The sequence below is a fragment of the Rhagoletis pomonella genome, unplaced genomic scaffold (genome assembly GCF_013731165.1).
Source record: "Rhagoletis pomonella isolate Grant_MI unplaced genomic scaffold, Rhpom_1.0 Rhpom_scaffold_00005, whole genome shotgun sequence".
In the NCBI taxonomy this organism is placed as follows: Eukaryota; Metazoa; Arthropoda; class Insecta; order Diptera; family Tephritidae; genus Rhagoletis; species Rhagoletis pomonella.
This window is the reverse complement of record NW_023458559.1, coordinates 72,126,715-72,152,107: the sequence shown is the minus strand read 5'-3', so window position 1 is coordinate 72,152,107 and position 25,393 is coordinate 72,126,715. Positions and strand designations below refer to the sequence as shown.

Genomic DNA, 25,393 nt, shown 5'->3' with positions numbered 1-25,393 from the left:
GGCGATAGCCATAGCAAGTGGCGGGGCGTAAAAGGCAGAAACAAATAAAAGCTCAAACGACTTATAAGAACAAAATGAGAAAAATAATACGCGTATACAGCAGTAGCAATATTTGCTTAGAAAATTACATCGTAATTGAAAAAATAAAATAAAGTAAAAAATAAAATAAATAATAATAATAATAAACAAGAACAGCAAAGTATGCTTCCGATTAAGATTAAGCGATGTGGTAGCAACGGACAGGTCTGTGAATAGGCAGATGATGGGCAGACCGAGAACAGGCAGACAAGAGGTGGACAGCTACACTGATGGGCTTTAAACCAGCAAGTTGATATGTAGGCAGTGAGCTAGCTGTCTAGCGCTGCAAAAAATAGCAGATTAGTGCCGAGTGACGACAGCCAGATTGACGTCGCAGGGAGCAAGGCCGAAGCTATGAAACTGAACGCAAAAAGGCAACAGAGTTACGTGGCTGCCAGACCATACAGTCTAACTTGTTGCTTACTATCTTAGGCAGCTTAGATCGACTTACTAACATTTATTGGAGCAGCACGCGCTACTGTTTCTGCCATGTTGGTTGTGGAGCAATAACTTCAATTACAAAGTATACGCTAAGGAATTTACGGCATTATGTGCGTGACGTGCCATAGCTACGGCAAAGAATTTGCTTACACGTATAAGTGGAAATGGAGGGAAGTCAGCGGTGGCTTATGACCAGCGCTCGTATTTTGCTTAATGTCATCTTTTATTTGAAGCTTCAGAGGCGTTTCCCAGATATATTGGAGTTCCATTCTTAGCTCCCAAATCCAAAAAACGAAAAGTACCAGAAGAAGAAGAGATAGACCCATCAAAAGAGTTTACCAAAAAGATTAGAACGTCGAGCTGAGCCGAGTTAGCTATGCCCGTCTATTTGAACGCAATCTCGTACCTCAGTTTTCCAGATATCCTACTGAAATTTGGTAAACGGGTGTTTTTTGTAATATTTTCTCGGAATCGAAATGTATTATTATATACATTTATTTACCATATCGCTAGCTTAGAGTGAAAAGTTGCCAAGTCCACTTTTGCGAAAACTCACATTTTCATACAGGAAACAAGAGGATTAGGAACTTTTTTAAATTTTTTTTTCGTCTATGTTCAATAAAAAGCAAATTTGATGAGTCCTAAAGAGGCAGCGAAAACCTGATAAGACCAAAATTGTACAAAATCCTTTAATAAAGATCGAATTCTCCTTACTCGTATGAAGTTTTGCTTTACTTTAAACACGCAAAATGTTGTATGCAAAGTTTTACGAAATACTTGAAGAGAACGACAATAAAAAGATTTTTTCTTTTTCTGTAAAATTTGAAAAAATCGACTTAGCCACTTTTCACTCTAAGCTAGCGATATTTTTAATGATTTTTGCATATTTTTCACGTTGGCCCGGTAGTCCCTGACGTCCGAAGAAACATTGTTGAAAAGCAATTTTTTTCTACTTTTCCATCATGTTTTTGCATCAAAGCACCCCAGCGGTCGTTTATGGTAAAAGGTAATTACAAATTCAGATTGCTCGGACTCCAAATGCCTTTTTAATACAAAAACATTTTTATTTAAATCAATTTTTCACCACTTCAAATTGAAAAAAAAAAAACGCTTACCTTGGAACCCAGTAGAACTTGGGAGCATCGTACGATTGCTCGGTGAGTACTCCCTTGGGAGTATACGAATACTCCCCATTGCTCCCTATGCTTCTGTGTATAAGCATGTAATTTTGTATACTCCCTTTAACATTGGATGTCCTAGGAGGGGGAGTAATCCCTTTTGCCTCCTAAACGAGCAATCGGGGAGCACACACAGAGTTATCATCCCACAAACCTCCTAATATAGCAATACGGGAGTACTCCCATAGTTACCTCCCAGAAACCTCCCAAAAAGACAACAAGGGAGTGCACATAGAAAACATCCCATATTCCTCCCGAACGAGCAATAAAGGAGTGCTCCCATTAGAGACATCCCGAAAACCTCCTGTAGGAGTAATAAGAGAGCAATGATAACGAACATTTTACATTAGCCAAATAGATTTGGCTATTTATTAAATTTTTTTATTTAACTTTTTAATCACGTGCATTTGTGCAATATTACAAGATCTCAAAAATAAAACATAAATGATACGTCTTACATAATTGCTTAATTTTAGAATTACATTGCAGAGAAATCATATGAAATTAAAACATAATAATTACAAAACAGTAAGATAAGATTTGAATTGTATTCACCTATATGCACATATAAGTATGTACTCCTATATGATTTCCTGGGTGTCAAGGATGCTTGCCAGTTCAGGAATCCACCAAGCGGGGAAATTGTGAAGGTGACTTTGCTTATCTGACATCTTTGTCACCCATGCGCTGTTTAAACCCGGGGTCACACTTAAATGCTGACACTAATTTGCGCAATCTGAAAAGTATTTAAATAATACAATACATACTTAATATATTTAAACAAAAGTTGAAGTACATACCAACGGACTTTTATTAAAATCTGTGTGCTATCCAAATTAAGTTATTGTGTGCTCCTTATGCTTCTATAAGAAATATTTCCTGTTGTTTTTTTTTTTGTATGATAAATTTTTTCGAAAACACAAATTTCTTTTGGGCGAGGTGCGTATTGCTCTCCTATCAATCAAAAAGAATACTCTTGGATTTATCGCTTAGGAGACATCACTTTTTGCTCCTAAGCGAGTAATAACGGAGTACAAAACCGACAAGTCTCGCTTATTGCTCCCAAATCATGCCTCAGGGAGCATTCTTTAATTGCTCGCTTAGGAGATCTCTCATTAAGCTCCTAAGCGAGCAATACAGGAGTACAAAACCGAGAAATCTCGTTTATTGCTCCCAAATCATGCCTCAGGGAGCATTATTTCGTCGCTCGCTTAGGAGATCTCTTATTTGACTCCTAAACGAGTAATAAAGGAGTACAAAACCGACAAATCCCTCTTATTGCTCAGAAATCAGGTTAAGGGGAGTACTCTTTTATTCCTCACATAGGGAGATCTCCCTTCAAGTTCTAGTGGGAAAATTGAGAAATTACTTTTCTATATATTAACCAGAAATTCAGAAAAACTTTGTTTCATTAATTCACACATACAGTGTAGTGATACATTTAGTGATGATATAACTCAAAAAACACTTTTAACCAACAATAGGCCAAATGCGAACAAAAGACTTAAGCGACGAACTCGTTGACGATTATGAGCCGATAGTGAAAATCACAAAAAAAAAATAAGTCCAAAAAGAGGCGTTAGGCACAAACACATAATTAATTAAAGTGTGCTTCATTATTTCCAAGTACCTCCCCACGAATGCGCAATTCAGCAGGCAAACCACATAATTTATTGGACTGCAAGTCAGTGAGACAGCCATTGCGGTGCACCGACGGCGCAGCATAAAACAAAAACATGTGCACACATTCACCTACACATAAGTACATATATATTACGTATGTAGTTTATGCAATGGTAAATAAATAACTGTACTCGGAGTAAACGCAAAATACGAAAAAGGCAGGCAACAAAGACAACGGGCGCAATGAACATAAATCCAGCAGTGCTCAACCAGCCGTCCAGCATATCAGCCAACCAATGCCATTCGAATTAGTGTAAAAACAATGACCAGCGAGAAAAGATGGGGTAATGGTGATTTTACCAAGCAAAGTCAAAGTTACAAAATTCACCACTACCACATTTATCATTATTAACGGCATTAGCGATCTGGAGAAATGAACTTTAAAAGCAACAAATAGTACAGAAAAGCAGCTGTTAACATTTATTGCAGCGATGTTTGCAGCTTTTGCTGTCTCAACAATTGCAACATGTTGCGCGAAACTTGTTTGGCGTACAACATTTGGCAGCATGTCGCAAGAAATAACAGGTAATGAAATAATACACGTTCTCTGACGATAGGGAAGAGGTTTTGCATTTACGTTTACCCTCAAACGACTTCTCATTCAATTAACAGAAAAATGTTCATCTTCAAAATCTCCATCTAGCACTTTTGTAGTACTCAGTTTCGTATTATTCTACCAACGTTCGCTTATTTTAACAGCGTTACTCCAATCGCCGTAAACTTTGGTGTTTACTTCACAGAAAAATACCTCCTGCTGTTGCAAGTTCCAACTCGAAATCAACATCCGTTACTTTACTGTTATCAAATGATAAACAAAGCGCCACCGCTGTTATTGTCGCTAGGGTTACTCGTTAAGTCGATTATTAAAACACACGTGGCCGGTCGAAGTGCCTGCATTCGTGGCGCGTTTGGTGGCTACTTTCCGGTTGCTGCCCATCTATTTGTCGGCCTGCCCGTTGTATTAGTTGCACGGTCGCCGTCGCTAGAACGACATTTCTTCAAGCACCTTGTTGATTGGAGTAGTAACCAGTTGGTTGGTTGCTCGTTTTGCAGCGCGCGTGTTTCCCGTGGTGAATTCGCTTTCGTTTTGTTTTAAATAGTTAAATAGTTATGCCTCATATTTCCGCTGCTGATAACGCATCGCTATTTTTGATCTTATTTCTTTCTTTGACTCAGATCAAGAGTTAAATAACATGATCCTATTTATTTCAGTAGCATTTCCAGCACTTAACCACACTAACATTTTGTCGTACTACACCGATACAACAAAGCGCTTGTGAAAATTTGTAGTAGCGGCGGCGCATGCGCAACCAACACAGCGGGTAAACAGACAAATATGTAGATGGACAGCGACCGGAAAATAGCCACCAAACGCGTGACAAATGGTGGCACTTCGATCGACCACGATTGACTCAACTAACGACTTAACGAGTCGGCTTAACAGCAATAATCGTGGCGGTGTTTTGTTCACGGATGTTGATTTCGAGTTCGAACTTGCAACAGCACGAGCGGTTAACACCAAAAATTACAGAAGTTGGAGGAATGTTTGGTTTGCAGTGAGACTACAAAAGTACTTGAAGGAGATTTCGAAGGTGAACATTTTTCTGTTAATCAAATGCGAACGGTTGTATTGTTAACAATGGTATCACAACAGCGGTTGGATGGGCCATTTTGTAGGTAGTCGGTAGAACAATACGAAATATTTGTTTAACGTTCGAGAACATCTTGGCGAACTGCTATTGCATTCGACATGATACCAGTTGCTGCATCGCAAACAAGTTTTCAACAACTTGTTGCGTCTGTTTAGGCGTCGAAAGTAGCAAACATTGATGCAACCAGTCTGATTAGCATCTGCGTTTATAGTCTTCTGTTGCATGCCATGCAATGCTCTCAACGTTTCCATTGTCACATAACTAATTCTGTTAGTAGTGATAATATTGGTGATGGTGTTTGTTTTTGTAATACTTAGTACTTAACAGTTTTCGTAGCACTTATAATTTCTTTGGCTTTGCTTCTATGAAATATCGCTACTTTTTAAATTTTTATTGTATTTTCCGACTTTTATTTTATTCGAGCAGAGATAATTGAAAATAATGTAACACATTAAAACGAAGGCGCAAATGTAGTACTCATCAAACTTTTGCTTAGAACTTTGTTCTTCTTTGCCAGTGAGTTCGTCGCTTAAGTCTTTTGTTGTCAGGAGGCAAATAAAGAAAATATTTTATATTTATTGGCATTATTTGAACCTATTGTTAAAATTAAAATTTAGATCGACTGTTTCAAATCTCTTCTGTTTCTCCGTAACGATCCGATATATAGTCAATCTCTATGATTTTGTGGCTAAGTAGAATGACGTTGAGCACACACTTCAGCTCCGTCCACATTGGCAAGGACATTTCAGCACTGTTTGAGACCAAGTCAAAGCAAAACACAGCAAAATCACGGTACTGCTGGCATATGCAGATGATATTAATGTCGCCGACTTGAGCCTCATGAAAGTCAGCGTAGTATTTTGCGGCTTCGAAAACGAAACGAAAGCGGTGAACGAGGTAAAGACAAATACTCGCGCCGAAAAGAGTGACGGCCATTTTTATTTCACTAGACCAACTTAAGCAGTTTTTCCAAATAACATAAAGTGTATTAAAATATTAAAAATTAATGTAATTTATTCTATATTTAGCATCTTATAAATAAGATGTGTCCTAACAAAGCTAAAGCAAATTTTCAAAAATCCAATAACGAATCCAAAATGGCGTTCAAGAAATAAACAAATTACTGAATTTTCATGAAATTTGGTATTTAGAGGTTCTTAAGCTCGCTCATTACAAATTTCAAACTAGCTTTTGAAAATTCAAAATGCAAAATCCAATATAGCGTTCGAATTTCCAAAAATTCAAACCTTAAGAACATTATTAAAAAATGAGAAAACTGAAGTTTTGGGAATTACGAATTTCGTATAAAATAAAAGAATCTTGAAAGAACTGTTGGGGCCTAGATCAAATTCATTACGCTGAACATATAGCAGACAGCCCCAACTAACCCCAATTTATAAATATAATCACTGTCATTATTTCATAATTTGATCATAAATTAATTTTAGATATGTTTCCTCATATTTCAAAAATAAAATTTTGCTAAACAAACATAGAGCATAAACTTTATGGCATTTTCGGATTTAGCATTTTTTAATTTTTCGCGTAAAACATGGCTTCTCTGACCACTGTGCGGCATATGGATCAGATAGCCGGTTTATAAAGCTTTATCTTCCTTTTTTAAAACCTCCCTTTTTTATGGGTAGTGCACTTCAAGGTAGACTTCGGAAAAATTCGTCACTGGGGAATCAAATTTCCATGTTCCTCCCCACTTAACACTCAATTCAAAATGACGCAATTTTGATTTCTTCTTTTATTAGTTGAAAAAAGAAAAAGTGCTTCTTCAACTTAATTTATTTTTTTTTATGTAAATAACTCAGCAGATCTACCTAAAGCACATTTTATTGTGAATGGACTTGCTCAAAGGCTCCAACGGATGGTAAATGAATATTTAATACGTTCCACAGGAATCGGTAGATCAGGCATTCAATTGGATCATCGGAGATATACATACAAATATATCGTATCGTGGTTTTGCAAAACCGCGTAACTGACGTTTGTGCCAAAAATTTGATTTGCTCATAGGATGCTCCAGGCATAAAGCCTTATCTATTCATACCAAGATATCGCTATTAGAGTATGTACTTAAAAATAACAGTTTAGTTGCAATACCGCTGATCAAGAGTAGCATTTATGTATTTTTAATCTCTCCTGTAAAACCTTGGTGGCCTTACATACGCGGCTTTGCACTATCGTGATACGCGGTTTTGTACTTTAAACGACGATATGTATGTATGTATGTATATACTATATATGGGTTTAATACAATAATAGGGTGCAGTTTTAACCCAAAGTCCCCATAATTATTATTATTATTTTTTTTTAATTTCTCCCAACTTTTGATTTTATTCTTCGATAGGGTCTCGGCAGATAAATTTTTTTTCGTTCGAACCCTAGTTAACATTAATAGAAGTAATGTTCTTACATATTGTTGTATATTTAAATAAACAAAGTCATTTACAGCTTCGATGTGATAAACTGCCAACAACGAAATGCCCTCCCAATAAGTGCGGTTTCTTTGTAGTTTGCCTAAAGGGTTTGAGGGAAAGGCCAACTTCATCAATATCACTACTTTTTTTTAATAAACACTTAAATGTAAAAAAAAACTACCTTGAAGCCCATTAAATTGTAGTACCTTTGGGAATTATTTTTTCTGGACGGTGACAGTCGCTTTCTTCCATACCAAGTGTGTTCGAAATTTTTTTATATGGGAAAAAATTAACGAAACCTTCAAAAAAATTGTCCTAGCTACTTCAAAGTTGCACTTGTTATACTAAAATTAAATGAGCTAGGAGATTCTTTTTTTCGTTACATTAAATTGTTTATTAAAAAAAGGCAGACATATTTTTTTTATTCAAAATTGGAATTTTTTTTAATTAGTTAGTAATTAGTTCGTTTTTTGTGACACACAATGATATATTCACATGGAACCGAAAAAAATGCTCATTTTATTTTTATTGTCACAGTCTAATGTACATAGTGAGCATGTTCTTCAAAAGTGTATTAATGATGATTTCGTTTCTGCCGGAATATTGTCGTTTTAAGCAACCATCTCATTTTCAGGGCAACAAAGCTTCAAAGAGCAGAGAATGTGCCTTTTTGCCTTACAAGAGTGTGACATTTTGAGAAACGAATACAAAATCTTCACACAGTTTGCCTTTATTTTAGATTTGAACACGAAAGGAGGAAGGGGCAAAAAAAGGTAGAAACGAAAACACCTTTAGTCAAAATGAGTAATTTGTCAGAGCAGAAATAAAACGTTTTTTAAGCACACGTTAAGGAGTGTACGAAGAATGCACACATTAATGTGGTTTTTTGCAACGAATAACAAAAATATTGAGAGCTTTTAAATTAATATGCTTTTGAAGAACATGCGAGAAAGCCCACAAACTTGTCTGTTTATTCAAGAATGCAGTTGCTCTAAAACCAGTTCTATTAATGCTTATCTCTTCTAAAAGTTACTCACCACACTAATTATAAGAGATTCAAAGGTGTTCTCTTAAACTCTCACTGCACAGAACTCATAACAAGTTCCCCGGTAGCAGTAGTAGAGCGAATGCAATACATATTTGCGTGTAGTTTTTGTTGCTGGAACACCTTAAACAGGTATGTAAACAAAGTATGACAATTAAAAAAGCAAGCAAATTTGCACGCCAAGCAAGAAATGTGAGTATAAGAAATTCAACAGTGAATTTAAAAACATTTAAAAGTACATTTCAACGCCATACAACCTCTACTAGATTACTGACTAATACCTTTTCATTATTTTGTAGTTTTGAACGTTGTTCAGCAACAGTCAGGAAATGCTCAATTTTATTTTGCAACGTTTTTATCAACTTGAAATGTTGTGTGTCCGACACTATTTTTAGCTATACAATTTATTCTAAGGTTTTCACAATTTGTTAAAGTCCAGCAAAAATTGTGATGCTTTTATGCAGCAATGTGTCCAAACCGTATGCGAAAAAAGGCTGCTGCTGAGTTCCAAAAGAAAATTAGGGCAAGCAGTATAATATCAAAAGCGTGTGGCAATGTTTAGGATCACCATAATCTCTTTGGATAAAGAGGAAAACGAACTGAAGGCGACCGAAGGCGACGGCAAGTCCCTGATTCCTTTAAAACGGGGTCGAGTAGAATAGTATATATGTAATGATTTTTTTAGCATGGAAGAGTTGAATGTTCCTGGTGTTGAATTTTTATATGGTTTCATAAGCCCAACTATCAATGTTATACACAAAGATGTTCAAGGACGAGATAATTTTACGTGACAAAGAGTTTATAAAGATTCTCTGGACACAGCACAATGTAGAGACTGAAGCAACAACCAACACTATTGGTACGGTATATAGCAGACAATAGAATCAATGTCTAAATTTATAATAAATTGGCCTATTATTTCTTTCCTACACTATAATTGTAATTATCGAATGTTTGCCACTACGGCTATTATGCTGTGACTGTTGTTGTAGCAGCATACAAGTTCCCCAACTGGTTTTTGGGGAGTGTTGCTGGAGTGACAGTCTTTGGCAAGATATAAATCTGGGTCGATCCGGTTACGTAGACCAGACTGTAGACGTGACTGTCGAAGGGTACAATGCGCCATGATGGCCAGCTGTTTATGTTGTTCTTTAAGGCCGTAGGCAATGGTAAAACGGAGTCCCCTAGTTCGTGAGTAAGATAACCTTTGAGTATGCTTTGGTAAAAAATGTATGTCCACATAAAATTTTTTTGTATTATTTAAATGTCAATGCAAGGGTTTAAAACAAGCATGGGCAGCGCTAGCAGAACTCCATAAGCGTGTGCAAAAATCTTAGGCATTTAGTCAACCGAACTTGATATTATTTCAAAATACTTATGTATTATTAATTCTATTAATTTTTCTTACAGTGTCCATAATCAAAAGTAAATATCCTTGGGGTCCCAAAATTGGTATGTCCAATACCAAAATAAAAGGATACTAAATTTTTTTTACCATATCAGAAAGTCGCTTTATATGACCTGTATTTAGGTGGCGTCAACGAAGAAAAAATGTGGAGCTTGAAACCAAATCGCTTTACATTTTCCGGAAAATCAACATGCTATGATTAATGTTTTTTCAGTGTAGGATTTCCGATAAATTCAAAGTAATGAACCCCGTTTATATACGCTGCACACTTCTGAGGAAACCGAGTGAACTTTTCTCAATCAAGTAAACGAGATGCGTTGCTGTTGTCCCCATATTTGTACAGATGTTGATTCTTCCACAATGTCAACATCGCAGTCTTTGTTTGGAGCACTTAACGCCTCGGAAACTTCGATGGGTATTCTATCGGTCTTATTGGCTCCGCTTGAGTATCATCTTGTTTCATGGCACCCCACTGGTATTTTTCACCGGCTGACATCAAAACTAAGTGCCACCTTAGTTCTTTTGTGATTTCATATCTAAGTATATGTACACGAATTCGTTTGTTTTTAATATATTAACTATGTGAATAATTCTCACGATCCAGAAAATAAGCAGCAATTGGTGACTGCCCGAATTGATCCCGATGAGCTTTTTGTTGTTTGAGATTTTTTATACGCACTTCTAATATCTGTTTGAAGTCGGTGCCCATGCTGGCTAATTTAGATTGTAACGCATACACCATGATGTAAGTCAATTATTGAATCTCTTGCAGTCGATATCAAAAAGACTCTTCTTTTTGGCCACTGCAAAAGAAAAGGTAACGTAATATTTATAATTAAGAACACCTATTCATTTTATACTCACGCATTGTCAATTTTTCCAACTTTGCATATGCACTTGCTATGTTTTTGCCAATATATTTGTGACCATCATAAATTCCTTTCTTTGGCATACGTCAATTGTTGCACCATAGCCTGTAAGAAATGCGTAAACATAATAATGTAAACATCTTCAGATGCACTTCTACTTCTAACTTACTTGTAAGTCTCTAATCTGTTGCTCGTACAAAAATTGCGTCTGCGTCAAGGTCTCTATACGATTGCCGCCTTGGTTTACATTGGCCTTATCCGACAACTGGCGTATGATAAGCTGGGCCATTTCCAACTCATTTGACTTTTCTTTGAACTGATGTTCAAACTAACAGCCTTTTCATTTCATCCAGAAGAGCCGCTTTATGTGGCCAACACCCAAAAGGTTTGTTTACAAAGTGCATTTTTGAGTAGTTGAACAAATGCCAGTGGGCAGCCAGCGGGTCAGTTGCTGGCAACAATTTGCAGGTTTGGACCAGCGTTTGTTGGGGCTGCCGGAAAAGTAGCTAAATAATGAAAGTAATTATATGTATAGCGGAGTAGGTTTTCCTTTATTTTAAAAGCTTGGTTACTGATTTCACTAATTGACGACGATGCAACGATCACCGTGGAATCGTTCTGCAAATTGTTACCAGCAACTGACCCGCTGGCTGCCCGCTGGTATTTGTTCAATTACTTAAAAAATGCAAATCATTATAATGATTGCAGGACTTTAACACTTTCACCGATTTGCATTGCATTTAATAAGTACCCATTCTTTACTTTTAAACAACCAATTTACCCTTTAAAATTAAATAATTCCGTAAAAACGCGATTTATTATGCACTTTGTAAACAAAGCTTTCAATTTCGCCACAGCTGTTCGATTCTTCTTCTTTTCTTATTTGGGGTGTTCACAGTTGGCTCCAAATTGTGTCTGAAAATGTAGACGTCTACATTTTGAGACATCTTTAGCATCAAACTGTGAGCACCCCTTTCCAGCAGTCGTCGCAAAATCGTCTAAAAACTTTGCTGGTGTTGCCAGACATTTCTTCTTTTCGTGCATTTTTTATATGTCGGCTTTCGATTTTGTTTCTGAAAAATTGTAATTATTTAACTTAATTACCAATTCCTAATATTTGTTATTTCTTTTCCTTGATTTGTCTCTTTTCATCAGAAACTGCGCTCAAATTAAATGCAAATACACAAAACGTGCACGATAAATAAAAAAAATGTGATTAGTATTGCCATAATGCAACCCTGCTGCGAGGTTGCAAAATGTAGACGCGCAAAAAACATACCTTTGAGTGTGACAAAATGTAGACGGCGTCGTTTTCCAATTTTGTATGGGAAACAACAACACCACAGATTTTACGGTTAGAAAATGAAATATTAAAATGTAGAAATTTGGAACGAACTGTGAACACCCCAATTGAATTCAGGTGCGATCGACAAGAAAAAAATTTTTAATAGTTTTCAAATTTTTACTGGATGGCGTTCGATAACGACAAAAAATTATCCAACACACAAAGAGAGCAAGCGTTCATTTTGATGCAAGAGAAACGTTCATTTTGTACTGGCAAAATTTTAGTCAGCAATTATCTAAAGTTTTAGAAAACTTTTGCTGGTTTTGCGTTCTCGTACCGAAAAAACTTGCAAAGTAGGGGAAATTGAGAGAGCAAAATGTGAAAGAGAGCTGCAAATTTCTGCTGGAAAAATTTTCCCAGCTAAAACTTGCAAGTAAGAAAATCAGCTGATCACAAACACATGTTTGTAAATAAACAAAAGAAAATATGGCCTTTTTGAGTTATTATTGCAATTTTTATTATTAATCCTAGTTTACAACTAAAATGTGCGTAAATTTAATAAGCACAACATTCATTGCGTTTATTTTTCGTTAATTTGCTATTAATCTCCAGTTTGTTTACTTTAGTGTGTGCTGACTATGGTTGCCGTATGACATTTTTCGTTTGTACCATAATTTACCTTTAAATATACCAAAAGAGATTTAAATGCAGCATGCTGAAATGTTGTTTTGCTGAAGTTTTCGGTTTTGGTAGGGTGATTGTTGAAATGAAAATTTTATAATTTTAAACCTACTCTATTACATTTTTTTGGATCAATGATGGGTGTTTGGAGGAGATACTATTGTTTTTAGTGCGTCGCCATGTGATATCAAAAATAATTATGAGAAAAATAACTTATTCATTCCGATATAATTAAATCGTATTTTACAAAGGTTATTCTTATCCAAAACTATTCAAATGTATAAAATGCCAAATCGGAGGAAAATGCACCAAGCAGAAAATAAATTGCCAAATTAATCACCAGTGGCAACTGTGCAAGTGATCAGCTGTTTCGAAGGTTGCAAGTTTTTGCAAATTTTGCGTTCCCGTACTTTTGTTGATATTTCGTCTCTTTGAGAGCGAATGCTGCTAAAGTCTCAGAACTTTTGCTGCTGGAGAATTTTGTCCTCTCAATACGAGTACACACCTAAAATTTTCCAACACGAAAGCATCTGATCACAAAACATATGGTTGCAATTTTTGTAAACAAATAAAATTGCATTTTCCGAGTTTTGGTATTTATATGCTTTTTGGCTGCCTGCTATGTGACTTTATGATAGCGCTAACTAGTTTTTACTTCTAGAATTGTTCCTGGCGAACATTGACGTTAACTTTCCTTTTTTCTCTATGGAGGCAACATGAATTTCAGTTTGTTTACAAATAAAACATAAACAAAATCAACTGGTGTGTCTTCTTCTTCCGGTTTATGCAAGTAATGGCTAATTTCCTGTTCGTTTACTTTTTTGCTTTTTCATCTCTATGGGAGAGAATTTTCGCTTACTCTCTTGATTTTGATTGTTCGCTGGTGTTGGCTAATTTTGTTATGAACGCAACTTTCGTCTTTACTCTCTCATTCTGGTATATATTGACGTCATGGCCAGTTGCTCTCAGCTCGATTGGCGCAATCTTGCATTCTATCATTCTTGATTAATTCCCTACTTACGCACTTTCACTTGGACATTGTTCAACTCAAATCACAACAAAAGTTGCAATTTAAAAAAATAGGAGTGTTCGCTATGCAACTGCCAGTAAGAATTAGCCAGTAACAAAATTCAGAGAATAAGGTACCTTACTCTCCCAAAGAGAGAAACTTACTAAGTTTTGCGCGAACCGGAAGTAGCAAACATAAGCAAGCTTCACTGCCAGCTGGCGTCCACGGTTGCATTTCGAGCATAATAATTTTTTATAAATATTTCAGGTGGAAACCAAAACAGGACCTATAGGTATATTTCTTCTTATTCTGACTTTCTTCAACATACGCTTCAATTTCATTGTGGAAGTCACTATCGGATTTCCTATATCGACATTGGTGTCGAGTGCGTTCCGATTACGAATACAGTTTTTTCAGCACAGTACCTTTCAAATGTTTGGAATTAATAAAATAATTGAATAAACGAATATTTACATACTTCTTTCATTAGTAAATCGCAACAAGATTGTTCATTTTTAAATATTACGAACTCGTTGATTCAAATTAATGTTGACAAAAATGCAACCGTGTTCCACAATCCTGTTTGCAAATTCATACTGGCAAAAATTTTCCCAGCACGAGGTGCAATCCCGTATTCCTCGGACTCGGACTAGTAGAACTGTCAACAAATAAAAATTCGCTCAGAGCGAGAGAGTAACATTGAAAAGTACGGGATCGCTTTCTAGTAAAAAATGGTAACTTCTATCAACTTCAACATAACCTCCAAATTTTGGTTGTAAATTTTTGCTTATTTTGTACGTAAATACACTCAGCTCACACATGTAAATAACCAAAAATACTTTCAAATTCATTAGAATCCACTTAAACAAGTACATAATTAAATACTTTTCAACATGAATTAGCAGAGTGCACTTTTCTTTTGTTTGCAATTTGGTTGCCAAATATACTACAGCTGATCGTTTGACACATTTACCAGCAAAAAAATCTCGGACTAAAACTGGTGACTTCTGACAGAGAGAGAACGGTATATACTCTCTTTTTTGTCCTCTCAATAGTCAGAGAACCGAGTACGGGATCGATTTCCAGTAAAATCTGACTGATTCTGACTAGTCCGGACCAGTGTTGCCGTTTTAGCCCTTTGGTGGCTAAATTTAGCTACCACATACTTTTTTTGGCCACATAAATTTAAAATTGCCCCTAGCCCTTTTTTTAGCCCTTTTCATAATCTATTCATACTTGGCATCAAAAAGTTGTATATGCTTAATTTGTTTTTTTTTTTGCATTTATGTAAGAGATGAATTTTTAAACTAAGAAAGACTGATATATATACATATGTATCTATATGTATGGTATGTTCCTTACGTTTTTATACATACATACTGTAAAAGTGTTAAGGCTGTTAACTTATCTATTAACGATTTAACTATAGTTTAAAATAGATAAGTTGACTGCCCTTACTGCCATACTGTAAAAGTGTTGGGGCTGTTAACTTTTCTGTTAACGATTTAACTATAGTTTAAAATAAATTTGTTTGTAAATTTGTTTAATGACCCATCAAGTCAAGTGACCGTGTATGTTCTTGTGGTGTGATTATACCAGCATGCTGGTGTCGTTAGTGGTGAAATTAGCTCAATTTTCTAAGTAAAAAGTATTTTGGCGGAAATTTCTTGCACTATATGAGTCAAAGCTGTATTTGTGGAAGATTACGTTCACGATATTGCAGTTGTGAATTACAAAGAAAAACAATGTTAAACAAAATGCTACAAAAATTATGAAATTTCGGCTCTAATCATTTCGATCTTTCCTCGATCTCATTTGTAAAGAAATAGATATTGTACCAGCATGCTGGTAAGTTATATGCTTCGAGCCTGATGGTACAATCACTTGATGGAACCAGCAAGCAGCTGGTACAAAAAGGTTATTGGTTGGATAAAATATTAGCTTTTTTCCAAAGTTCATTGTTTTTATATACCATTACTTATTGAAAATGTTTACGTGTATACTTATATATGTATATGTAAGTAAAAAATTTTAGCTACCATTTTTAGCCACAACGACTTTTTTAGCTCTATTTTAGTCCTTTTTTTAAGGGAATTTGGCTACCACTAAAAATTATGCGCGGCAACACTGGTCCGGACTCGTACGGGATCGCAACTACGAATTTGCAACTTCCCCTCCAAATGAAATGTCAAAATTGTGCTCTCTCCTTGCAAGTTTTACTGGGTTTTTGGCTAAACGAACACGATTTGGTAACAATTGGTACCAACTTGTACAAATTTTTTGCATAGCGAACACTCCTAATGTATTTTCGTAAATAAACCGCAGAATCAAGCCGCTGTCAACGTAGTAGGAATAGAGCTGTAGGAAACCGTATGTATTCGTTACTAAGTAACGGGTACAACCCCTGACTCGAAGTACTCAATCGTTACTCACATAATAATCTCGTTACTCGTATGTTCCAGGGCGTATTTAAGGTCGGTGTTATGCAGAAATTTTGTTTGGCAAACTGCGTGCAATTGTTGTTGCAGCAAACTCGGAGAGAGCGAGATTGGCGACTCTCACAGCAAACTAATTTTGTTTGGTCAAACTGCAGCAAATTCGGTGTTGTCATAAGGCCTGTATGCAGTTCTCAAGAAAAGCTAAAATGCCATACAAAATGACGTACAAGAAATGGCTAAGAAATTTTCTTGAGTCAAATTTCCTTCAGGCAGTACGCAGTTCTTAAGAAAATTGCTACGCTTTTTACTACGGTTTTCTAAAGTTTTTTGTGAAACAAGAGCACAAGGCAACCCAGGTTTGCAACAGAAATATATGCCCGTTCCATTATTTCTTGAGAAAAGAGTGAGGCAACAGGCTGTGAGGTATCAAAAATGTCAAAATTCCTTGGACACACACGCGAAATAATGGCAATTTTTTCTTGACCGTTTTCTTGGGAGCTGCATACAGGGCTATATACAAAATTTTAAATTTTGCGCGTTATGTACATCTGAAATTTTCATTTCGTGTTGGCAATAGCCATGAAAACCATAATGAACGTGCAACCCTGTGCCAAACTCGACATAACCACCTCCGAGCAAACTAAGCAGCCGCCATTTAATTTGGCAAACAAAAGTTTGTCTGCATAACACCGACCTAACAGGTGATAGCAGCACCCTTATATTTTTCTTCGCCTCACGGCTTCATATGTCAAATGGCTGCTGTTGATTGGTTGGAGCAGTTGATTGTTTATTGTTTTCTGTTCTGTTTCACATCCTTCGATGAATCAATACAAAACAGCATATTGTGCGGTAACGAAACTCTTGTTCGTATCGATACTAAAATGTGTTGCGTTAATATGTACGCACATGCATGCATATGTACGAACGATCATTTCCTTACGCTGCAAGATTCCTTGCGATGGTTCGTGTCAGGTACAAGTGCTTGTAACGGGTGATTTTTTTGAGGTTAGGATTTTCATGCATTAGTATTTGACAGATCACGTGGGATTTCAGACATGGTGTCAAAGAGAAAGATGCTCAGTATGCTTTGACATTTCATCATGAATAGACTTACTAACGAGCAACGCTTGCAAATCATTGAATTTTATTACCAAAATCTGTGTTCGGTTCGAAATGTGTTTCGCGCTTTACGTCCGATTTATGGTCTACATAATCGACCAAGTGAGCAAACAATTAATGCGATTGTGACCAAGTTTCGCACTCAGTTTACTTTATTGGACATTAAACCAACCACACGAATGCGTACAGTGCGTACAGAAGAGAATATTGCGTCTGTTTCTGAGAGTGTTGCTGAAGACCGTGAAATGTCGATTCGTCGCCGTTCGCAGCAATTGGGTTTGTGTTATTCGACCACATGGAAGATTTTACGCAAAGATCTTGGTGTAAAACCGTATAAAATACAGCTCGTGCAAGAACTGAAGCCGAACGATCTGCCACAACGTCGAATTTTCAGTGAATGGGCCCTAGAAAAGTTGGCAGAAAATCCGCTTTTTTATCGACAAATTTTGTTCAGCGATGAGGCTCATTTCTGGTTGAATGGCTTCGTAAATAAGCAAAATTGCCGCATTTGGAGTGAAGAGCAACCAGAAGCCGTTCAAGAACTGCCCATGCATCCCGAAAAATGCACTGTTTGGTGTGGTTTGTACGCTGGTGGAATCATTGGACCGTATTTTTTCAAAGATGCTGTTGGACGCAACGTTACGGTGAATGGCGATCGCTATCGTTCGATGCTAACAAACTTTTTGTTGCCAAAAATGGAAGAACTGAACTTGGTTTACATGTGGTTTCAACAAGATGGCGCTACATGCCACACAGCTCGCGATTCTATGGCCATTTTGAGGGAAAACTTCGGAGAACAATTCATCTCAAGAAATGGACCGGTAAGTTGGCCACCAAGATCATGCGATTTGACGCCTTTAGACTATTTTTTGTGGGGCTACGTCAAGTCTAAAGTCTACAGAAATAAGCCAGCAACTATTCCAGCTTTGGAAGACAACATTTCCGAAGAAATTCGGGCTATTCCGGCCGAAATGCTCGAAAAAGTTGCCCAAAATTGGACTTTCCGAATGGACCACCTAAGACGCAGCCGCGGTCAACATTTAAATGAAATTATCTTCAAAAAGTAAAAAAAAATTTTATGCGTTTTTTTTAAAAAAAAAGTTATCAAGCTCTTAAAAAATCACCCGTTATCAAGGCCTGGGTAACGGCGCAAATTTTTGGCGCTGGCACACTAACTCCAGTGCTACTATCGGAAGCAGCACAGTGTGTTGGCGCAATTGCGCCTCTTCGGCTAAAGCTCATTTCCTTTATTGCTGCACGCTGCACCAAAGTGAATTAATACAAGGTGATATCGGTTGAGAAAAAACTCAAATATACCCAAGCTCAAAATCCAAAAATTCAACTGGCCAATACGAATGACCTGTAGTAATGGCTGCTCCAAGGCGAATGCACACAAGGTGGTAGCGGCCGCCCAAGAACACAAAACTACAATTCATACGCACGACGGCAATCAGTACAAAACAAATTTACAACCGCAACCAAGGCGAATTTATATAAGATGGTGTTAATGGCGAACTTAGATTTTTGCCGCGGTACTTCTGTATTTCAAAATGATGTGCAAGGTGTATTGAACAAGGTGGTGTTGGGGCGACAGCTGAGTTTTTCGCCGCGGAGGCCATTACGTCAAAATGATGTGTTTGTTGTAATTCATACCAATGACAGTATGGACATCAGCGTATAATTTGTTAGTGTAATTTTTTACTTATATACGGCCAACACCACCTTGTTAAATACGCCTTGATGATGTGTTTGTTGCAATATCAATTCGCCTTGTTTACAACAAACACATAATTTTGACATTCAGAAGGAACGCGGCGAAAACATAAATTCGCCAGTAACACCACCTTTCATAAATTCGCCTCGACCGCAATAGGGGAACCCAAGGTGTATTAAACAAGGTGGTGTTGCGGCGCCAGCTGAGTTTTTCGCCGTGGAGGCCATTACGTCAAAATGATGTGTTTGTTGTAACTCATACCAATGACAGTATGGACATCAGCGTATAATTTGTTAGTGTAATTTTTTACTTATATACGGCCAACACCACCTTGTTAAATACGCCTTGGGGGAACCGCAGCAGAAATCAAATTTCGACGGGACACCTTGGGCTACTCGGTTTTTACTTAAACCAGGTACTTTTTACTTTCCCTTTTGTTTTTTTACTTCCCTAAACCGAGAATAGTTTGGATGCCATTGTAAATAAATTGCAAACAGCTGATTGTAGTGCTTTCGTTGAATAGAAACTGGTTAACAAACGCATTGCAAGATGGAATAAATAAGTGGACAAAAATGGCACTAACGGGTAAGTATATTGGAAGAAAGGCTGTGTGTTCATTTAAAAACTTACTCAGTTTTTATCACTTACGTACGTAGGTGCAAGGCTAAAGAAGGTAATCAATGTGTCACTGGAACGACCCATATTTATATCTGGCCAATGACTTTCACTACAGATGTTTCACAAATCTTGGGAGAATGTTTGATGTTGTAAAAAACCATCTCATCTTGTTAGATTAAGCGTAGATAGATCGCTTCGAAGTATACTGGACAAGTATTATCAGTTAAGCACACCCTCAACCCAGCGTTCTTTTGCCTATGATAGTCGTGTGTATATGATGTTGAAAAGCGGGTCCGAGCAGGACCACTGTCATTGAAAAGCGTTAGCGTTAAAGATTTGAACCTATTGTGTATATAGTAGATGTCTAAACACTAAAATCATCCTCATATCAGGTGAGCTTGGTAGCAAAAATATAAAACATAAAAGTGCTGTAAACTCGCTCGTTCAATTTCTAGCTATAACTTAAAAGTTCAATTTATTGAATATAATATTTCTTCCGCAGAATTGCGTCTAGTTAAGCTACAGAAAAGTACCAGTAATGATATTTGAATTAGGTTTAATTGGTAAGCGCTTCAATAATTTAAAATTCAAGTTACTATTTACAATTAATATTTGCTTTTTTCAGGAATATTAAAACCTACGTTTTATTGATTAAAACACTATCAATAATAAAATTCCAAGGCTGAGGACATGAACGTTTTTTCACATTCTGCTTGACTGTTAAGAAGATATTTTATTAACGGAGCATACAAGTAATGGCATACAACCATTTATATATTTTATAGTAAGGCAGAACAACGGAGATTATCACTAGATACTATGCATAATTTTTTTTTGCTTATTTCCATTGCACAGTTTTAATGAGCATGACGACAAAAAAATAATTAATTACCCAGTAGATAATTTCAGGAGTTAAAAGCCCTTCCGAAAGGCCTTTCTGAGAGTCCAGAGGCCTTCCGCTCTACAACTATTTTTTCTTTCTTTTTTTTGTATAGAGTGGCACAAACTGAGGGGCTTCTGTCTTCGCTACCCATGGAAGGCCTTCCAGAAGGGCTTTTATAGGACGTACTTCAAAAGGCCTTTTGGGGGAGTTCTTTTAAAGTTGCTTCTTTAATTTATAAAAATCATAGATCTTTAAAGTATTTCCGTAAGGTTTATATCAAATATATGTTATTACAACTTAGATGTTTATTGAAATTCATGTTTATGCTAAATAATATAAATTTATGCATTAACGTAAATTGTAAATAGACAAGCCTTTCTAGAAGGCATTCAAGGAAGCCATTTTTCAGCACTTCTTGGGTGGGCCTCTTAGAATGGCTTTACTTAAGAAGGCCTACCTAAATTATCTTCTGGGTACCGGCAAACTGCAGTGCGATGTTGGGGAAAACTATGAACAAAGTTAACTAGATTCAATCGGCAATACGCTGCATTTGTAATTTGCACATTAACAATCTCTGGTGTAGTGCCAAGTGATTGTAGGTTGCATAAATTAAATACCATTATTGGTTTTGCGGCAGTAGTTGATATACATACATACAATTCACGCCAGTTACAACAAAATTGAATGCCAGTACTGGCGATTTTAAATTTAATTAAACACAATGATGTCGATTTTAATAAATTTTTTTTACGCAAGTTTTACAAAAATTTAATTAATACAAATGTTCACGAGAATTAAAGAAATAACATGTTAATAAATACCTATTTATTTCTATAAATTTTTATGGTACTATTAATAACAAATTACCAAGTTTAATTTTCTTCATCCGAAAAATTATACCAAATTATAAATTAAGAAAGTAAAAGTTCATTGCTGTTTTTTTCATTTTTCCTAACAAACACATCGTGGTACAAAGCTCAATAACACTACTGAAATAAGTATTAATCCGCCATAACAAAATTGACAAAAAAATTTCATTTTATTTACAATCGTTGTAGTCAAGTTCTAAGGTTCTTCAACGTCGGAATTCGTGTGCCATCGACGTGGACGCCTAATTGCAGCTTAACTACCTTCGCCAGGTAGCGTAGAGGCGCCGTAGATTTCATAGGGAGAGGGTTAGACTCCATGCAGTGAATAAGCGAGAAAGATCAGTGATATGTCGTTTACATTCGATTACAAGTCATGTTGTTGTTGTAGCAGCATACAAGTTCCCCAAAGAGTTTTTGCGGAGTGTTGCTGGAGTGACAGTCCTTGGCCAAATATAAATCTGGGTCGTTCTGGTTACGTAGACCCGACTGTTGTGGGAACGATCACAAGTCATCAATTCCATTGCTGGACGCTAATATCGACCAATCGTGAGCATAGGAGGTCGGGAAAATTGCGTTCTATGGATGAGGAAGCTTCGAAAAATGGACATTTAACAGTATCGGGGAGAGGACCCCACTATGTGGGGCCCCATGTTTAAACCTTGTTGGCTTAGAAGGTTTGATCTCGAAAGATTACCACTCAGGTAATTGCCATCCATTTTAATACCTGTGGGGGAGAGGATACCTCATTGACCACCAGCAGCGTAGGATGGCAGACGGTTTCAAACTCCTTTGTCTGGTCCAGCTCTACCAGCACACCTCTCTCACAGAGGTGGGTATGGTTTAGGCCGCGAGCTATCTTTTTTCTGCACTTAACAGAAGCCATCTTGATGATTCGCAATGGTCAGGTTACATGTATAGTACGGAAGAAGCCAGGCCTCACGTGTCTTCACTACTCTTCTGGAAATGAGAGTTATCGGGCAATCAGACTCCCACTTGGTTTGCTTGTTTCCCCGGCTTTAGTAGTGGGAGCACCCCCATAATTTTCACAAATCTGAGACTATCAGAAGCCATCGATCCAAATTTTTTTTCAGAACCAGCATGCATATTCCCCCGAGAAAATGTCTTTGGAGGCTTTTGCCTTTCCGATGGGCATTTGGAATTCGCCGCTGGTAGAAGTAAGAGGCGCACTGTCTTTTGGCAGTTTGTGCAGCCTTCCGGTCACTCGACTCTTGGCATTATCCACCGAAGGATGCAGTGTATCTTGTGGCTCAAATAATTCGCGCATAGCTTCGGGTCCGACGATCTCCGACGTGATCTTCGAATGAAATTTTCACTCTGTCATCACTGCTCGACGGGTCTACATCGGTCCAGTTATGCTTGTTGCTGTGTATGTTGCTGCCTGGTTCTGATTGGATGCGTCAGAACTCGGAAGCAGGGCGCGAAGGAATCACTTTTTCTTTCACGAGTGGTACGCAGACCAAAACATAGTCGGAAGAAATACCACCCAAGGCAAGAATTGCACTGGACTGATTCCACGTTCCGATATGTTCTGTTATGATACACGGAACAGATGATGAGTGGAGCCAAGAGCAGCTGGTTAGCCCTCACACGGGATTTGGGCGGTTTGTCACCCAGGAGAGCTCTCTTGAATTCAGGGCCTCCTTGAGTGCATATTTGCACCACGAGTTTCGTGAGCTATCCAAGACCAAAGACATATTAGTAATTATATCCGAAATCAAACTGTTAAAAGCCGGCGGCAAAGAGCTGGTAGGAGGCATGAAACAGCTTTTAAGCTGAATTTGGTGTGGTGAATGCGAGTCCGATGATTGGAATTTCAGTGTACTTGATGTGAAACGAAAGCAAGGCCGCCCACAAAATATTACGACCAAGTGCAGAATGACCTGTCTGCACACTAAATGAACAAGTGACGCGCAAATTCGCAAAGGAGAGAGGCGATTGGCGAAGTTTTTTGTCCTCGGCCCCAGTCGGCAAACGGTTGTAGTTCGAAATAAAAAGAAGAAGATTCATGGTCGACTATACTTAAAGATCTGTCTTGAGTATGCGGTTGAAAACACATCGCTTATGCAGGCACGCAAAAATTTTGTAGAAGAACTTTGTTTAATACAGTGGTCAGCTCTATTTTCTATGTAGTAAAGAAATCTGCGGAAACGATGGGACGTGTCAGTCAGCCGAAGACGTATCCAAAAGCTTATTCAGAACTCAACTCAAACTAAAGCCTTAGATGACATGCTACAGTTTTACCTGATCTCTTACTCCGACTCAGCAGCCATCTACAGTGATGGCTCCAAGTTAGATCTGAAGGACGGAAGTGTAGCATACTCCCAAGAACTCTCACTTAGGCTCAGTTTTCGTCTGCCAAATCTTTGAAGCGTTTTCAAGCTGAATTTACAGCAATCAACGAAACCGCAAGATGGGTGATCGGTTCTTCTATTAATTCTCAAACAGTAGCTATCTTTTCTGATAGCCAGGCAGCTATCAAAGCATTTAATTGTGACAAAACGTTATCGAGGATTTTCATGGAATGTAGACGTACTCGAAATTAGCTGGCAAGGAGATACCATAGACCATAGACAGACCATAGATATGTACCGGGCAACTGTGTTGCCGATGAACTGGTAAGGAAAGGCGCCTTACTGCCAGCAATCAGTACTGCGCGAGATGCGGGCATTCATTCCGCTATGTTCCTGCCAACTCCGGCTGGAGAATAATTTTATGGAACGGGAAATTACAAGATGATCTGCGGACCCACGTGCAGGGCAGCAAGGCATGTTTGTCCTAGGTTGGATACGCGTAGATACAGCACTCTACTCCACTTGGAGTCACCACTGCTCCGGTATATAATTGGAGTTATCACCGAATATTGCCTGATGAGAACTCACGCTAGTAGGATGGGTATGCAGTTAAACGGCAAATATTATGAGGAGGAACACGAAAGCGTAGAGTATTACCTGTGTCAATGTTCCGCATTGCCGAGGGCTCGTCGACGCTATTCTTTTAAATGTTTGGCTGAAGTGGATTCAGCTTCAGTAGGGCTACAAATTGGTTTTACTTCTAAGGTATGAGATTGGGGGTAAGGGGTCTCTGTTATGGCTTAACAATGCGTCCACAGTGGCCTCATTGTGCCCTCCTGTGCTGAATGGGGACATCCAATATAACCTAACCTAAGCTATTCAGAACTTAAGTAAAACAAGTAAGAGCAGCGCTGTCTTCGGCTATGCCGAAGGCTTCATACCTTTCATGAACATCTGCAAATTTTACTTTGACAGATTACTGCTTTTGAATACATCTGCATACATCGATAGAGGAGTTACATACTTATATAAAAAATCGTATCTAAACAATCGGAGGTATTGAAGATATACTTTATATGGCACCAATCTAAGTGATTTTCACTGCTATGTGATCGGTATGTAAACCGGTAACACAATTTATTGGGTTTAGTTTCCTACATAAAGGAGATATATGGTAAAAACTGGTATCTGAACAATCAGTGCTATAGGAGATAAAGCTTATACAGCATAGATTTTGATGATTTTCTCAGTAGACTTTGTGTTATTATTTATAAAATATCTTACGAAATTTATCGGTTTTAGCTGTTCAAATGAAGAAGTTTTACAGTAAAATCCCATATCTGAACAATCACATGTATGGAAGATATATGTTGTAATCATCCGATCCTTGTTATTTTCACTGTAAGTATTCTGTTAATAATGAGTGAAAATGGTGCGAAATTTCATGTTCCTAGCTGCATAAATGGAGGAGTTATGATAAAAGACCTCATATCTGAACAATCAGTTGTATGGGGGCTGCAGGTTATAGTGACCCGATATTTGTTATTTTCGCTGTAAGCATTCTGTTGATAATGAGTGAAAACAGCGCAAAATTGCATGGTCCTAGCTACATAAATGGATGAATTATAACGAAAAATCTCATATCTGAACAATCAGTTGTATGGGAGCTATAGGTTATAGTT

The 25,393-nt window shown here is 37.4% G+C and overlaps 2 long non-coding RNA genes across 6 annotated transcripts in view; one reads left to right on the top strand and one right to left on the bottom strand.

Moving 5' to 3' along the window:
• Positions 1-11,661, bottom strand: part of LOC118739476 — a 45,114-nt gene extending 33,453 nt beyond the window's left edge. The window contains exons 1-5 of one of the 5 annotated variants that reach the window (XR_004993018.1): positions 11,565-11,661; positions 10,953-11,289; positions 10,779-10,888; positions 10,512-10,717; positions 7,873-10,450 (exon numbers count right to left, since the gene is read on the bottom strand). This is a non-coding gene — a long non-coding RNA (uncharacterized LOC118739476). Of the gene's footprint in view, positions 1-7,872; positions 10,451-10,511; positions 10,718-10,778; positions 10,889-10,952; positions 11,513-11,534 lie in introns of those variants that run through there. The other 4 variants (XR_004993021.1, XR_004993020.1, XR_004993019.1 and 1 more) reach the window with 4 other exon arrangements.
• A 7,842-nt stretch (positions 11,662-19,503) lies between these two features.
• Positions 19,504-21,388, top strand: LOC118739968. The gene is made up of 4 exons (XR_004993078.1): positions 19,504-19,614; positions 19,686-20,039; positions 20,150-20,210; positions 20,273-21,388. It is a non-coding gene; the product is annotated as an uncharacterized LOC118739968 (long non-coding RNA).
• The last annotated feature ends 4,005 nt before the right edge of the window (positions 21,389-25,393 follow it).